This window comes from Rhinolophus sinicus, chromosome 6 (assembly GCF_057876585.1).
Source record: "Rhinolophus sinicus isolate RSI-liver-muscle chromosome 6, RSI-T2T, whole genome shotgun sequence".
NCBI classification, from domain to species: Eukaryota; Metazoa; Chordata; class Mammalia; order Chiroptera; family Rhinolophidae; genus Rhinolophus; species Rhinolophus sinicus.
This window is the reverse complement of record NC_142506.1, coordinates 53869289-53886653: the sequence shown is the minus strand read 5'-3', so window position 1 is coordinate 53886653 and position 17365 is coordinate 53869289. Positions and strand designations below refer to the sequence as shown.

Below are 17365 nucleotides of genomic sequence, written 5' to 3'. Positions count from 1 at the left end.
TTTCTTACGCAGAGTAAATATGGCTCAAGTTCAGAATCTCGTCACTGATACCCCTGCAAGATCCTTCACTGGGCTTTTGTTTCCCAAAATGACAAAATGCCAGTGACAAAAGGCTTACAAATTAGGAATTAATCATATCTCCCTTATGACACTTCTTAGATACCCCCCTCCCACCTTTTCTAAATTTCGAAACATCTCAATGCTTTTCCAAAGGGCTATGAAAGTCTCTCAATAAATTAGATGGATGAGCCAAAGACCACTAAAGATGCCTTCTTCTCAGAGAACTGCATATATAAGTAGAGATCATTTCCTTTCTTTCTATACATCAACGACTTCACAGTGTCCAGCATAGAGATACCAATCTACAAACATTTACATAAATATCTCATGGGGACCTCTCCATCCAAAGTAGTCTTCCCCAGCTTCCTACCTCCCTAACTTCCAAAATACTAGCTTTTATTTTTCCTCATAGAAGCCACTGTCAGAATAAAACCAAGGCCAATGCCACTGCCTTGGGCTACAGCGCGAGTGGCGTACCAGACTCACAGCCTCTCCTACGTAATGGCAGACAGACTCTCCCAGCCTTCCAAAGCATTCTGCAGGGCAAGCTATGGCCTACTCATGTGTGCACCGCTCACAATCTTCAAGGATAGATCACAGGACAGACATTTTCACCAAGGTTTCTATCAGGTCCCTCTTGGGGAATGCGTACAACAACTTTCCCCAAAGGGGAACAGTCAGAAGCACCAGCATGCCCTCAATTTGAGTCAAGACTCTGGCCGAGTCAAGTCGGGTCCATCTATAAATTGTGCCTGTGTGATGATTCCAGGGCTTTCCTTAGATGGATCTTGCTGAAGTCCCAAGGTCTTACAAGCAAAAACGTTCCGTTCCAGCAGGGTGTTTGGGTTAAAAGGGTTGGCTGATAAAGCCAGTGTGTAGAGTCAAGTTCAATACATTTGGCATGTAGAAAAGATATTCCAAAAGGGCAACAAGGGATCATCCCTGCTTGCAGTTAAGTCTAAGCAGAGGAAGCAGCTCCCTATGTGGTGGGATTTTGGAGAGTCTTGTGACAAAGCCTGAAAGTACCCTGTTTTCATTCCTTCGCACTAATACACAGAAATCCATATTCAAACAAATACACATACATTTGAATAATACATATTCAAACAAATATATTATTTTGGGGTAGTTCACCCAACAAGCAGGTATTCAGAACCTAGGATACAGGTAGGCTCTTTGCTAGCCCTGGAATTGCAAACACAAATGAGGTATGACCCCTGCTCAGTAGGCTAATAATAGGTCCTATTTCACCCAGAAAAGTCTCAGTTTATGCCCATTATCCTGTATCCCAACTAATTTATTTTGTCCTAGGTTTTCCATTTTTCACAACAAAGTGATAATAAGACTTTAAAACAATAAGATGGAGAGAGTTGGGCAGACCTTCACTTTCTTTTCCGTGGTCTCACCTACTAACACGTGTGTTACATGCAGTAAATAGAGTTTACACTTTAAGACATACTGTTCCTACTAAATGGAGAAACTTGTGCTGAGATGTACTTGAAACTGGTTACTGCACACACATAATTCATAACTGTGCTCAAACACAGTTCTATTTCTACGTAGAGAAATACAAGCTGTGGTCAAAATTTTGCAAAATTTACATATACAGAGTTAGACAGAGTACACGAGGTACAAAAATTTTGTGATGAAGGTTATGTCAAATAAAAAACTATTTAATCAGGGGAATGAACAGCTCTCTCTTTGCTGCCTGTCATCAACTGGATTTGAGAAATGTTTGAGACTTTAAAGAACTAGCTTAAATGATATGAAATTGCTGACATTAGACAGTTTTTAACTTCAAAACATACTGTAAAGTATTGGAGTTTTGGAAACAGGTTTTCTAAATTTTGATTGTACTTTGTTGAAAATAAGCTGTAAATCCATATCAAGGGTTCAACAAATAAAACAAAAATCTCAGCTTCTGAAGCTTGTAAGGAATTGTAATTATTAAATAAAACAAAACTTGCAAATAGGGAGGATCCTGACATATGTCTCTACAAAAGCAAAGATGTAACTAAATGAATATTAGACAGCAAAAAACACACAGTATAAAAGACTAAATTTTGAAATTCTATAATTGTACTTTGGAAATTGACTTAAGGGAAAACCTTTTGAAACTTAACCCATAATATTCTTACTGAATCGGGAACCTTATTCCACTGAAATGAACTTGCAGTTGGCTATGGTGTACATAAATTCTTAATTATTTTCAACCAGACTGTGATATTCTACAAAGAGAAATTGAAATGTATAAATAGTTTTATATGTTAACCCACATGCACATACATCTACATAAATAGGTAGGCAGTTAATAACTAAAGAAGAAAAATGCTGAGGCTCTAAGGTAATACCAGAAAGAAAAAGTCTTAAGAAAAATACCGTTAACATGATATGAGGTATAGATATGTCAAGATGATTGCAACACATAAAGGTGTCTCAAGAATAATTATTCTACTTATTTAATTTTAATGTTCTGATAAACAATATAAAGAAATTTAAAACTTTTTTTACTTTGGCGCAATGAATTTTTTTTTTGGTAAGAAATTTTTTTTTTGAAGGTAATTTTTGAATAGAACTAATTTATAGGTCCACTAATACAAATGGATTTATCAGAAAAAATTTCAGAAAATTAACAATATTAAGTACCCCTTTTCACTCTCAAAAGTGTGTAGGTTTGGATAGTAAATTATATGGTTTCCTTAGTTATAATTTAGAACGGGAGAGATGTGTAACAGAAAAATACAGAAAAGCAGCAAAAAGAAATATGGTAGTCTAGTTACCTCAAAAGGTTTTCTTATTAAATACAATTCAACACTGTGGATAAATATTCTCACAAATCTTATTAAATGCATTGCGGGGCTCGTAAAAGAATAAGAAATTTTCAAGCCAAAAAACAAATGAATGTGCAACTCAAGAGAAGTAAGAACACCGAAGTTTGCTTTTTCCCTGAAAATATTGGGTAAACCAGGTAATATTCAGCTTAGTTTTTTATGTGGCCTCAAAGGGCATGGAAAACAGAAGACAAAGCCCAAAGCCTGCCCAACATGAGGATCTGAACAGGAAAATCCCCTTCAACAACTTCCCCCCTCACATCTACAAGACATGACTGTGGATATCCAGCACTGAGCAGAGAAGAGACATTGTCATGAGAATTTGGAACCACAGGCTGGATTAATGCAGGTTTGCAGCTTGAATTCTTAATAACTGGGTGGTCCAAAATATTTCAGGCTGAGAATATAATGCAGAATGTCCTCAACTGGTAGTGATCGCGGGCACCAAGAAGTAAATACAAATGCTAAAATAAACTGTCTTAATCCAAGGTCTTAAAGAATTCTCACAAATAAAAAGCCAAAGAAATTGAGTACCCCAGGGCAAAAATAAACACACACAGAAACAAGGCACCAAGAGACAGACCCAGCAGAAACAACAGATGGCAGAAAGAGATGTTGAAATATAGATTACAAATAAATAACAAAAAGTTAATTAACGTGTTTAAGGAAATTTAAATGTTTAAAGAAATAAATTTTTTAAAAAAATTATCAGGAATGACCAATTTCTGCTTCTGGCCATGTTGGAAACACAAGAACTAGACTTACTCTCCAGCCTTAAATAACTAGAAAACCAAACAAAATATGAGAAAAAATGGGTTTTGGATACTGGGCAATAGTAACAGAGAAAAGTAATCTTTGAGAGGTGGGTAACTAACAAATGAGGTGAGCCATTCCAGTGCCCAGCTCACTGCCTAGACAGGGTTTCCAGACCACAGAGCAGAGAGGGAGGTCCAGACAGAACCAGGCAGTCACCTGGCTGAGATGAGGAGATACAGATCTGAATTTGGAGAGGCCAAGGCAGCTAAAATTTACAGGGAAAGAAAGAAGAGAGCTGGAGAGAGGGAGAGGGAGAGGGAGAGGGAGAGGGAGAGGGAGAGGGAGAGAGACAGACAGAGAGAGAGAGAGAGAGAGAGAGAGAGAGAGAGAGAGAGAGAGAGAGAGAGAGAGGCAGTCTCAAGGAATGGAAATAATTTCTGTTCAAGGAGACAGAGTGAAAAGACCTGCTACTACATGGGACAGAGTCCTCAGAAGGGGTTAATAATAATAATGTTAGACTCCTCCCTCTAATAGTGGGGTCAAATTAGCCCTAGATGCGCTGTACCTCCATAGCCAAGCTTAACATCAAGTCTCAAAAGGAGCAAACTGATTCCAAATAACTGGAAATTAGTAAATACCTGTAAACAACCCATGGCTCAAAAAGTAATTAAAATGGAAAATAGAGAATATTTTGAATGAGTGGTAGTGAAAATAATCAATAACCATTTGAAAATAATCATTATCAAAACTTGAGGATACACACACAGCAGTAATTCGTGGGTAACATATAGAATTAAGTGCCTATGTTATAGAATAAGAAAGGGTGAAAGTTGTTAAACTAAGCAGCCATCTTGAGATGGGAGATAAAAAATAGCAAAGCAAACCAAAGAAAGTAGAAGGAAAGTAATAGTAAAGAGCAGAAATTAATATCTTGGACAACAAACACAGTAAAAAGAAAATTAACAAAGTGCAAAGTAATTAAGATAGTCTGGTATTGGCATAGGGGTGGAGAGCACAGAGACAGATTCATACATATTTGGACATTAGTTATATGACCAAGGGAATACTGCAGATCAGTGGGGGTTCAATAAATGGTGCTAGGAGAAAATATTTCAGAATAGCAGAATCCAGAACTTATAAAGAATTCCTATGAATCGATTAACAAAAAGATAAGCAGTGCTACAGAAAAATAGACAAAAGATAAGAACAAGAGGTAAAAACTCACAAACGTGAGAAGACACTCAACCTTGTTAGTAATCAGGGAGATGCAAACTAAAATTACAGTGATATACCATTAAATACCCACCTGATGGCCCCAAATTTTTAAAATCAGACAATACAAATACGGATAAAGTTAGGAATTCTCACATATCGTTTGACCATTGTTAGATATGACCGTTCTAATTTGAACTAAGGGAGCAGATTACCTTCCCACAGAGCAGGACGTGAAGGGATAACCCACAGGAAAGGTAAATTGTGATGTAGGCAGAGAGTTAAATGAGGCCTGGCACACTGGGGGGCTCTCAGTGGTACAGCCAGGAGGATGGGGGTGGAGAGAGGCAGGCACTGGGCATTCCTGGGAATTGCAAAAGTCCAGGCACCTGCGGAGGGCGAGAGGGGTCACTCATTGGGACCAAGGGGCACCCCATTGAGTGGAAAGGTGATAGTGAGGCACGGGAGTCAAACTTTGTTGGCATAGAATTTTGTCCCTTACCAGCTGCACTAACTGTGGTAAGTCAAAGGTGCCTAGAGATTTCTGTTACCCGCTTCTGCGTGCTCCAGGCTGCTGTGACAAAGGAAATTTGGAGTAAACCTCCTTTGGCCCCACTGCCCAGCATAATGAGGAAGTATTGTACCACGTATTGCTAGCCCAGGAAAAGGTCAGAATTCAAACTCTGAAGTACAGTTTCTAGTGAATACATAGTGCTTTCACACCACCATAAAGCTGGAAAAATTGTAAGTCGCACCATCGTTAAGCCAGGACTATCTGTACTCAAAAAGTGGTAGCTTTGCTACTCTTAACACATACAGTTCCAAGACCATGTGAAATGGGTCCTTAAGTGGGTCCTTGAACAGGGAACTTAAAGCCAAAAGGGTGATTCTGATTCCATCCAAAAGGCTTGTAAAGGCATAATCACTGGTTCTTTTTCATTCATAAATTATAGGCTCAAATGAATGATATTGGTGAGGGAAAGACTTTGGGTTTTGGAAAGTTCACATTGTATGATTTTTAAACGTGGCTGGTCTCCTTTTCCAAAGGAAATTGTCAAGCAGGGGCCCAGGTGGTTTTCATTATTTCAGCAAGAAATGGAGCCAAGAGATTTCCTTTTTCAGAATTTGATTGTCAAGGAGACCACGGTAGGGAGGGCTTCGGGCTGTAGATTTGTCCACGTCCCTAGCGTGGGTGGAGGCTGAATTAACCAGAGGGGTCTGCAGGCATTTTCCAGGGCTTTAAAGAGAGAGACTACCATCTCACTTATTGCAAAAATCACTTGAGATGATGAAACCCCCTCCCCACCCAGCCTAACTGTCCTGGTATCAGGTACACAGTCCTCTAAGATGTGGCCCAACATTTATAGTATTGTCAAAAGATGGACTGCCATTCCCAAATCTGGGGACATTAAGTAGTGATAATGGCAGCCTTTCCTTAGAGTTCTAAGGCATTCCTGGAATCCCTCATACTTAGATCCTTAGGGAACCAACTCCAAAGCCATGCAATAAATGACTATAACAAAGAGGTAGTTTGAGTAACTAAACCTGTTGGATGAACTCGAAAACATTGTCGCTTCTACTAAATCCGAGAATTGTAGTAGTAAGAATCTATATTGTATCTTGCATTTATTTTTGTTACTGCTATTCATTACTGCCATAGAAAACATATTCACAGATGACTTGCTGGAACTTCTTACCTCTCCCTTGAGTGTACTTTATAATGTGACTTTTAACTGCTTTATGCCTTGCACTCTAATTTGTATCATGGTTTCTTCTGTCCCACTGGTCTCTAACCTCCATACATCAGTCCCAAGGCTTAGAATAATACTTTGTAGATGCTTGATAAATCGTCAAAACAACCTGGCAGAGTGAATATATTTTTGCTACATATTTGATTTAGGAAGTAGGGCTATAGTGAGCGTCAGGGCCTATCTATATCCTAAACAGCTGACATTACCATAAAAAGACCGACTTTGTGCTAGTTGAGAATAGGGGTCTGATGGTCACAAAGCAAATCTAGTGGCCCAAAGGTGCCCTCCAGGCATGAGGCAGGCCACCAAAAAGTCGAAGGCAGATGTCTGACTCATATCTGATACGAAGAAGTGAGGTTTAGAGCAGGTTCATTTAATTCAAATTAGTGCACAAATAATAAGGAACCTGAAGAAAACGCTGTCATTATCTTGATGAGCTCTTATTAGAGGAGAGACAGTCTGTAAACAAATAATTAAAATATAACATCAGTGCCTATAATAAAATACCTACAGAACGACATAGGGGGTTAGAGGGGAACAACTTTTCTGGAGCAAAGCATTGGGAGGGAGGAAAGAATGTCAGAGAAGACTTCAAAGAGGAGATGACATTTAAAATAAGCTTTGAAGAATAGGCAGAAAGGAATGCAAGAATGTGTAATATTAAAGAACTGATTAATGTACTTTGCCGTATAAAAAGAATAAAGGAGGAAAACCATGGGACCATCTCATTAGATGCAGAAATGGGGCAGAAAAAATTCACCAATCAATTTTTAGAAATCTCTTCGAAATCCATCAGCAGACCTACCAATACTCCATGATGTCCTCCTACAATGGGAAATCGTACATCAATGAAAATTAATAAACTATAGCTACACATGTCAACATGGACGTCAAAAATGAAATTGCGATTGAAAAAGGTGAGGCATAGTAGGGCTGGGAAGAGACTAGAATTCCATTTACGTCAAGTTCAAAACCAGACAAAACTAAACAATATATATTTTAGGACACAAATTTCAGTGGTAAAACTAGGAGGCAAGCAAGGGAATTGTAAGCAACTTTCAACATGGCAGTCACCTCTGGGAAAGACGGTAGAGCGGTACAATCACAGGGGAGTGCAGGGGCCGTCTAAGGCATTGAAATGTCCTATTTCCTAACTATGGGGGGCACGCCATGTTCAATTTGTTATACATTAGACGGGGCAGATGTGTCTCTACATCTGTATATAGGACACATTTCACCATTAAAACATGTAAGAGTAACAGAGAGGATCTCATTAAATGGAGACGGTCCATCACGGTACTGGAAGATCGCATGTTCTTGATAACCATTCACTGAATGACAGACTCAATGAACAAGACCCCTGTAAGCAGAAGTCGCCATTTGCAAAGCATGGGGGTGTGAGAAGGCTTTAGGGGTGTCAGTCAGGAGACTGGACAGAGTTTCTATGATCAGAAAGGTGGGTGTGGCCCAAATTCTGAAGAGTTTCATAGGCCCTAAAAGGGTTTGAACTCTATCCTACAGCCAACAAGAAGCCACTGAAGGATTTAAAGAAGGGGGTGACATCAGATCTGCATTTTAAAAGGGCATTCTGGCAGCCCTGTGGAGGGTAAGGAACTAAAGCCTCTGCTTCTTCGGAAAGGAACCTCCCAAGGAAACAATGGCTATGGCATTTTCCCCCAGGGCAGGGAGTAGTATAGTGAACTTTGTTCAGGAAACCACATAAAAATACTCTCAATACAAATGACACTTGCAATTAGTCCTCAGCGGGGGGTTTCCTGCTCAGGATTGGCAAGGTTCCTGGGAGAAATGAGCCTCAATAAGGAGTTTGAAGAACTGACACGGTACTTTAAGGATACAAGTATTTAACCCTCGGAAAAATGGGCATACCAGGGCACAAAACTAGGAAATACCTATATGCTTATAAACCAAAGGCACCAACACCTCCCTTCTTCTGAACCTAGAAACCCCTAAAATTTTGACTGATTTCACTGGCAGAATAAGAAAACATGGTAAGGACAGACAAACATAAATAGCTATTGTTGGGGTTTTTGCCCTAAAGGAGTGACTATCATAAAGTCTCTTCAAGTCCACTATTCTTCAAACTAGGAACACATTTACTACAACCATCTATATTTGTTCAGTTCTCTCTTCATTATATCAAAATAAAATTCAGCTCTGCTTTAAAGAATTACCAGGTACATTAGACAATTTGGTACAACTTACCCGCTCCATGAATATAAGTATTTGAAAATTGCTCAATTACACATGAAATGAATTATCACCTCATTTGCATGGACAAAAAAAAAAAATCTATTAATGCTCAATTGAGCCCGAACCCGTTGTGAAACAGGTGAGAATTTATGGCTGGATACTCCGATTGAAGCTGTATTCATGTTCAAGGCAGTTTTTTTTTTTTTTTTTTTTATGAATTAAGCTCCAACTCATTAGTATACTCCATCCCTTCGGAAGCTTAATTGTGCCCAAGTCAAGCTTTCCTTGAGTAATCCCAGAGACCTGTGGGTGCCTAAGGGCACCTTGGGCTCTCTGTGCACTGGCCCCCAACTCACCCAAAGCCCGCCCCCCTTGGTTGTTTCCTTTGCATAGCCACATGTCTTGTGATATGATGATTACTTATCATTAAAGACAGCGATTAGCTGTGGACTTGGAGTCTTGCATTTGGCTCAGTAGTTTATGATTTGTGTCAGGCTATATCTCCATCATTCAAGCAAATGATGAGATTTGCTTGTGTGAATGGCTCAGGTGGGTCAAGAATGGACTGTGGGAAACTGGAAGACATAGATGAGTGAGAATGGAGAAAGACTAGGAGCAGATGGAGGGACTGCAGAGTCGCCACCTCTGGCCAGACAACCTTCACTACAGTGTGTCAGATTCCATCAACCTTACTTAAGCCCTCCTTTCCACTGGGGTGGTTAAGCCCTGGTGTTCAGGTGTTATCAGCTATGAGGCTTGGTTGTTTATGTCTGTATCTCCACGAGACTGTAAATTGTCCAAGAGTGGAGATCGTCTGTGCTGCTCTGTTATAGTCCCAGTGTCTTGCATATTGTAGGGGTCCAATCAGCATTTTTGAACAAATGAGTGGATGAATGACTAAATTGGCCAAAGAATGTATGGACATTCTGTTACTTATTTCTCAAATGGTATCCTGTATATGTTTGGTAGCCTCCATCTGACTTGTAACAAAATGAGTAGCTTAAACTCCTCCGCCAGGTCCATTGGGCCAGAATCCACCTTGTTGATCAGAACAGAACTGAGCTCCATGAATAATGGAGCTAAACTTTACATATCACTTGGAATCTGGAGTGTAAGGTGACGTTTATGTCATCAAGGTTAGCCTTGAAACTCTCTCTGGAAGAAAACCCTTCGCACCAATCCAAGAGTCAAGTTTTATTTCAGTGTTGGGACACATCACCGTCTCTGGCTCATCACCAGAAGTACCTGGCTTGCATTTAAAGGCCACGTTATATGGAAAATTTGTATCTTGAAATGCTTGAATCATACCCTGACTTATGGCGTACACAGACACAAGTGGGGGTGCAGCAGCACCTGACTCCCACCATCACTCATTCTCAGGCCTGAAGGGCTCATTGAGGGAATTTGTGGGTGAACTCAATTCACTTCCTCAGGAACCTGTTACTTTTCTCTTTGTGCACAGTACGGCAGGTTGGATTCTCTTAGATTAAATGCCTGTATCTGACAGTAACCCTAGGCACACAAACTCTTGTTGAAAAATGCCCGAGACTTCCTTTTTCACGAAAAGTAATTATAATCCATTTGGCCAAAAAGAGCTGCATGCTTTGAAAATCAAGAAACAGAGAGAGATATGGTAGTGCCAGATCAATCTGGGTAATAACTTTTTGAAATATAGTAAAACAATTATATTTTTGCCTTTGAGGTACGTTTCTTCAAAGGGGCTATCACAGGCGTTATCTCAATAACACACCGACTATGTTCCTGAGGGAGAGAAGAAGAATGGTTATCCTGATGTGGCTGGTGGAGAAATAGCCCAGGAAGAGTAAGTGTACAGAGATTAGCAGTAGGACCAGCGTCTCCCAGGTCTCAGCTCAGCCTTAGCTCCCCCGCCCCACCCACCCATCTGCCATCCATCTCTTTTAGAAAACGACTGATACTGGACTACACATACTTCTTTGGGAGCCCAGCCTGCAGAAACTTCACAAATTCCAGCTGATAGACTGACTATCTTACCTGCCACTTGTGGAAACCCCCAAAGCTCCTATTATTAGCCAGAGGTTCGAGGAAGCTCATTATCTCACCCTCTGACAGCCCTGCCATCATTCTCACCTCTTGCCTAGCCCTCCCTTAACCTGCTCAGCAAAACTTCAAGACACAAACTAGGTGATAACCTCTCCTCTTCTGACAGGCACCTCTTCACTCAGGAATGCCTCTACACACCTCCTAGAAGCTATCGTTGAGGGAGGAGAGAGCTATAAACGCCGTCTTATCAGGAGGCTGTGCCCAGTGTGCAGCTCTCCGGTGTGGGAAGTGGGAAATGGTCACACTTCTCATGCTGGAGCCCACCCAGCGCGGCAGGAGGGCCAGCTGGGGTCCCGCAGCCTGGGAGGGCACCATGTGGCATCCTGCACTTTTTTCTATTGATGGGGGCTGTGAAATGTTTCCCTAGCTTTCTGACTTTTACATGAGAAAGATTATAGCAATTAAGAAAGAAAAGAAAGACTCATGAACTAGGCTGAGATTTGCCGCCATCAGCCACTGGTGGTGCCCAGAGTGTAGGATTCAGCCTGGTGGGCCCCACTGGGAGCCACTGAATGAGGGTGACCCGTTGAGTCCAACCTGCTACCTTGGGGCCTGCCCACAGGTTCTGAGGAGAATCGCATTCATTTTAACATTCTTATTTGGTAGTTCTGAAAGGGAGATTTCTTTTCCATTTTCATCATCTTCCCAATTTCACTTTCCTCCCCGCCACCAGTATCCAGCAGTCATTCCCAGCTTAGCCATCACAGTAAAGGTGAAACCAGGAGATGGACACTGAACGTCCAGCTGGCTACAGCTGGTCCCAGCCCTGGGGCCTGTGCTGTCACTGACGACCAACTACACAGTTCAGTTCTGCAGAGACAGTTGATTCATGGTCTTACCTCATTTGTTATTTCAACGACCATTGGCTGAGCACCATAGCATCCTAGCCACTGTGTTGGGAAGTGGTGACACCCTGGGAGGCAGTGAAGCTCTGTCACCCACCACTGTGCCCACGTACAAAAGCTACTGACCGCTTGTGCCTCACTTTCCCTATCTGTAACACGAGTATGAGCATAGCAGTACCTGTGCCATTAATTAAATTAACTACCCATCCAGCATTTAGAACAGTCCCTAACGCCCAGGAAGAACGCTGACTGTGAGCTGTTACCGTCATGCTCACATCATGAAATAGCCCTTATTCACAGCTCAGTCACACCCCAGGCGAACTACCTGAAATGTAGCTGAAAACCCAGAAAATAAGAATTGGAAGTGAGTTCCTCCTTTTACCTAGCACCCAGCAAGTCCTTAAATCAGGAATCTCTAGCCCTTTGAAAAGAACGAGAAAAAAGTTCCCACTCTTCTTTCTGTACTTTTATTCACTTCTTCCCACGGGAGGAAAAGGGTTTGACTGATGAGGCTGGTAAGGTGACCTTGGGCATGTACAGCCCCACGCTGTCTGTCTGTCTGTCTGTCTGTCTCACTAGGTCACACACATTTCTCCACTTGAGCCACGTGGCTGTCTGGGTAAGTGACTGCCCTGCTGACCTGATTCTGCCCAGTCCTGAGTTCTGGGGTCCACATTTGTGCGGGGACAGAAGGAGACTTCTGTCTACTCTGTTACGATTAAGCAGATGGACGGTTTTAATTCGCAATCAGACCCTTGTAGCTTTTTGCCAAACGGTTCAGAATCTGGAGAGAAGAGAGTTTGACAAGTAATCTCAGAAATTGAACATAAAGGAAGAAAACCTCTTGAAAAGCCAAAGGGAAGTGAAGAAGTCTCCTGATTTCTACCCAGTCTTCAAACCGATGGCCCATTATCCAAGCGGGGCTAGCGCTGTAGACAAAAAGTAGACACTGTGGTGTTACGGCCAAGAAATGATGATTGAGCTGGGGGCCCAACAACCTGCTCCCAGTTCACTGAGGCTCTTGGAAGGCGCAGGAAGTGGTCCCTGAGAACAAAAAGGACAGTGTGTGGCGTTTACGTGTTACACCAGGGGTGCAAAAACCGGTGTTTGTGGCCGCAACTGAATGAGGCCCAGGCAGCCTCATTCCTCCGAGTGACTTGCCTGGTTCTGTGAGAAACCAGGCAGACTGCATTTACTGCTGGTTGCTGCCTCAACTCTCAAGAAAACAATATCGGTCTCTGAAATCTTCCAGAATGAAGTATGAAGGTTCCACCGGCCAGCGAAGCAAATGGAGAAAGGAGGGCAAACTAAAAGACAGTAAGAAAGCGGAAATCTCCTACAACAGGGACGTCTGTGTCCCGGCGATTTTCTGAACTCACTTTCTCTGCATCCTTACAGTCATTAAAATGTATAAAGATGAGTATTTTTGAAGCAGCAATACTAAGAATTATCATTGCTGCGGTTGCTTGGCAACCTGAGACTTTGGTTATTTTATTTCTAAACAGGGAACGCTATAAACTGGGATCTGGACTTTGTGCAAATAGTTCTGAATTGATGTTCTCCCTATAAATCAGGGGGCGATAACACAGCATTAATGTACATTTAAAGGCTGCTAAATCTCTCTCTCTCTCTCTCTCTCCTCCTTTCTCACACACACCTTCTTACACAGAGCTTCTCTCCATTACATGTTATCTTAAGAAAATCTGGAGAATGGCTATTCCTTTGTATTGTTCCTGGAAAATGTCTATTTCATTCCATTTAGCATAAATAATATACATCCGGGTCCAGAGGAACAAACCTTTCATCTCTGTATGAGCCAGGGGGACGGAGTATTGCAGCTAGTATCAACCATTCGCTCCTTTCTCTAGCTTCCCAGACGCACAGTGGGTTTTCAGTGCTGAGAAAGCAGAGACAATCCCAACTCCTAAATGGCTACTAGGAGAAAGTATTTCTCCAAGCAAAGAAGAGGAGTGTCTGCGTTCTGCTATAGATCCTTCTGGATTTTTGGCCTGTCGCCACAGGTGCTGCCCGCGGGGTCCAGCGCTGCAGCCCCTCATGGGAGAGAAGCACTTTTAAAGTGAGAGAGTTAACACTTTCAAAAAGCTGCCTCGATGGAAGAAAACGTCCTTTCTCAGCAAGTCACTGATGTGGCTTTGAGTTTCCTGGGCTGCTTGCTGGTGTGAAGGAACGGCTGCGCTCTGATGCTGCTGCCTTCTCAACAACGACCTTGGTGGCTGACTCCTCCCCAGGGCCCCGGAGGAAAAGTGCTCCTGCTGCAGACCCTGGTGGCAGCGTCCTGACCACCTGTGGAACTCTGGCTTCTCCAAGCAGCCCCTGCAGCAGTGTTTGCTTGCAGTCTGAAACATCTTATTGGTAAATAGGCCAATAGATCATTTGACCGATTAAAGGAATTATTTGTCCAAATGGAGTAAAAGTTACAAATGAAGACAAATGCTTCGAGGGCTTCAAGTACCATTGTGGGAAGGGTACGCTTCCCAAGAGTTTGTCCCCCTTTCCAAGAGAACATCTCAAAGGGACCCAAAATTCTGTTTCGAGATAACGGGGTGGTGGTTAGAATTTCCAAGTCTCTGGAAAAGACTGTAGTCCTGCAGATGCGCTGGGAGACATAATAGCACTTTAGTCAAAGCTAAGTTTGCACTGACAGTGCCTGGTGATGCCATTTCTGGGGACCAATTCCAGTGGCGTGTGCCTGCAACACTGGTTTTTGTCATGGGAATTCATTTCAATAACTCTGCCTATTTTTTCTTATCTATCAAACGGGAAGATTCCTATTACATTGGCCCCCAAGAAATGGTGAGGAATAGCAAATGGCTGTAATGAGGGATGGAGGGACATTTGCAAATGTACTGTCAAAACGCTCATGGCTACGGCAGATTTCCCTAGACAAGAAAAGCCCCCCAAAGTTCAAGAGTCATTTGTGCAGCCTGTCAGTGCTGGACTGACTAGGGGGTCGGAGCCCTTGGTGGTCTCCCTGCCTTTCTGCATGCTTTTCTGAAAGGTGTCACCGTTTAGGATTGATTTATTGCACTTGGATTGGCCAGCAAGCCTGGGGGGGGGGGGGGGTGTAATGGCTGAGGTTGGGAACCCCTTCTGCGCCTGAGTCTGTCATCTACAAAGGCAATATCATTTGCAAAGTCAAAACCATTCAGGGCACACCGAGGGTGCCCATGGGAGCGCCTGGGATGGCTAATGAATCCAAACTCACTTTCTGGCTTGCTCACATGACAAATAGTCTGGTACAGTGATGAAGAGAAATGAAGACAGCCTATATCCCCTCTGTGCACGTTCCAGTTAATTTCCCAGAAGCAAACACAAGGAATGCAGGTTCCAAGCATAGAGTTGTCTAGGGTGACAAATGAAGAGGTAGCGGGCTTTTTGTGTGTGTGTTTTAGAAGGGTGGGGGAGGGTAACAAATGTGGAGTTTGGTTTGCTGGTTTTCCCTGTGAGTGAGCAAGGTCAGGCAACTCCCCTCCAAGGAACTTATTGCAAAGACAAGGTTTGCCACAGTGAAAGGTGTTTAGTATGCTAACAAAATGCACATAATGTGGCTTCAGAGCCTGACTGAATTGATAAAAGCAATCTGGGCCACCCTGCTGTGCTGAAGACCCCATGCTGTGCGGACCAAAGACAGCTAATCTATTACAGAGCTTGATGAGCAGGGGGGAGTGGGCTGGCAGTGGGCTCCCAACTGCCAAGGTCTCCGAGGCTGTGGAAAGCGATGCAGTTTGCTTCTGCCACCAACCGGCTGGGTGATTTGAGCAAATCTTTGCCTTATCTTCCTGTACCTCGAAAGAGGAGCATTTCTAGTGGATGCATCGCTTTGCAAATGGGATTTGCAGATACCAAATATTGAATATATGTTGTGGCTGAGACTCGCAGCCACTATTCCATCCAGCAAGGTCCTGTTAAAGCTCACACACAATGTTGGGCACCAGGCCCGAGGGGTGGCAGAAGGGGGCTGTACAGGTGCACCGGCAAACGAGTGCTCCGGGGAGGACAGAGCTGGCTGGATGGACAGGCCACCATGTTTCCTGGCACCACGCAATGGTGTTCCTGCGAGATCTTCTCCAGGAGGGTCCTGATGGTAGGGGACAACTCCATGACTGTGTCTTAAGCAGAAACCACATTTATGTGAAGTCTGTGCCCACGTCGGACATGGAAACACTTTTGTCTTCCCTCCCCCAGAGCCAGAAGGCAAGGAAGGGAACTGCCAGAACGGAAGCAGACAGATGTCTGCAGAAAATGGTGAGTGGAGGTTTCACTTTGTCAGCCCTCCCAAGAGGCAGGTGGCTGGCTGGTCGTCGTGGCTAGCTGACGTTAAATATGCTTAATTTACCAAGAGACCTTGAGCTGTCAATAAAAACCATTCTTAATGCTTCCCTATACATTTATAATAGAATCCAGCTCTAACCAACAGGAAGTTACTTTATCTAAAGCAAAAGTAATTTCATATGCTTACAGTCATCCCTCCCTCCTAGCCTCAGTGCAACAAATATTTATGGAAATCGTAAAAACATGTCACTCGACAGAAACAATGTGAGAGATATAGAAGTAAAACATATAATCAGTGACCTCAAAAGGTGGCATTTTGAATTTTATCGACACCATGATCTATTAAGTTACAATATTAATAGACATGTTTCCCTTTTTTATGGACAGGAAAACCAACTAGGGCCCAAAACTCTTTACTTTCTTTCTAAAATCTCCAGCCCTAACGGTACCACTTCGGACTTTTCCTTGTCTCCTCTCTCTCTCCCCACTCTCTCCTTCTCTCTCCCTCCAGTCCCTTCCTTCTTTCTCTTGCAATCACAAATTGAGCTTAAATAATATCGAATGAAACTTTATAAACCTTCAACCTTGAATTCTTTTTCTCATAGAAAAGGGTTCTCACAGGGCTGGAAAAACCATTTCTAGGTTTATCCAACTAGGATTCCCAATTTCAACAATTGAGACAGATAGGACTATAATCGCCATTTAAGCTCCTGAAGTCGGTCCAGCAATAGTCTTCCTGGTGGAGAATAAAACCACAGCGTTGGTGTCCACTCAAGGCCGAGGAGAAAGAGAACTCGAGGACATGTCTTGAACCTCAGTTATTGTAGAACAAACTGGCTGACTTATCTTTTCACTCCCACACAACCATAACTTATATTTTACAGGATTTTACAGATTTAAAAAAAAAAGATTCCATGTATGTTTGCTCTCAATCCTCATGGCAACTCTGAAAGGCAGGTATTGTTTCCATTTAGATACATGAGGACAGGCCCAAGCAGATTATCATTATTGGTCATTGCCTAGAGTGTTCTAAATTTTACCCTCTCAGTCTTATATCCCTGTGATGTAGGTAAGATATATATATATAGCTACTACCCTCAGTTTCGTGTAGCAGGGGAGAGGTGTAGCTGGGCCCTGGGCGGCACCTGAGCAAGCAGGGAAGCACCCACCATCCCATCACCGCACTGACCAACGGCAAAGCTGAATTGGGGTGATGGTGGGGAAGGGTGTCTCCAGGCTGGGTCACTCATGTGCACAGACGATATGGCAAGTCTTTGGGAATTCCAGACATAGGATTAGCTCTAATTTCATCTTCCTGAAGCAG

At 42.7% G+C, this 17365-nt stretch overlaps 1 protein-coding gene across 2 annotated transcripts in view; it reads right to left on the bottom strand.

The window, feature by feature from the left end:
- The window catches only part of KIF26B (kinesin family member 26B), a 406845-nt gene that overhangs the window by 30422 nt on the left and 359058 nt on the right, over positions 1-17365 (bottom strand). The window lies entirely within an intron of this gene.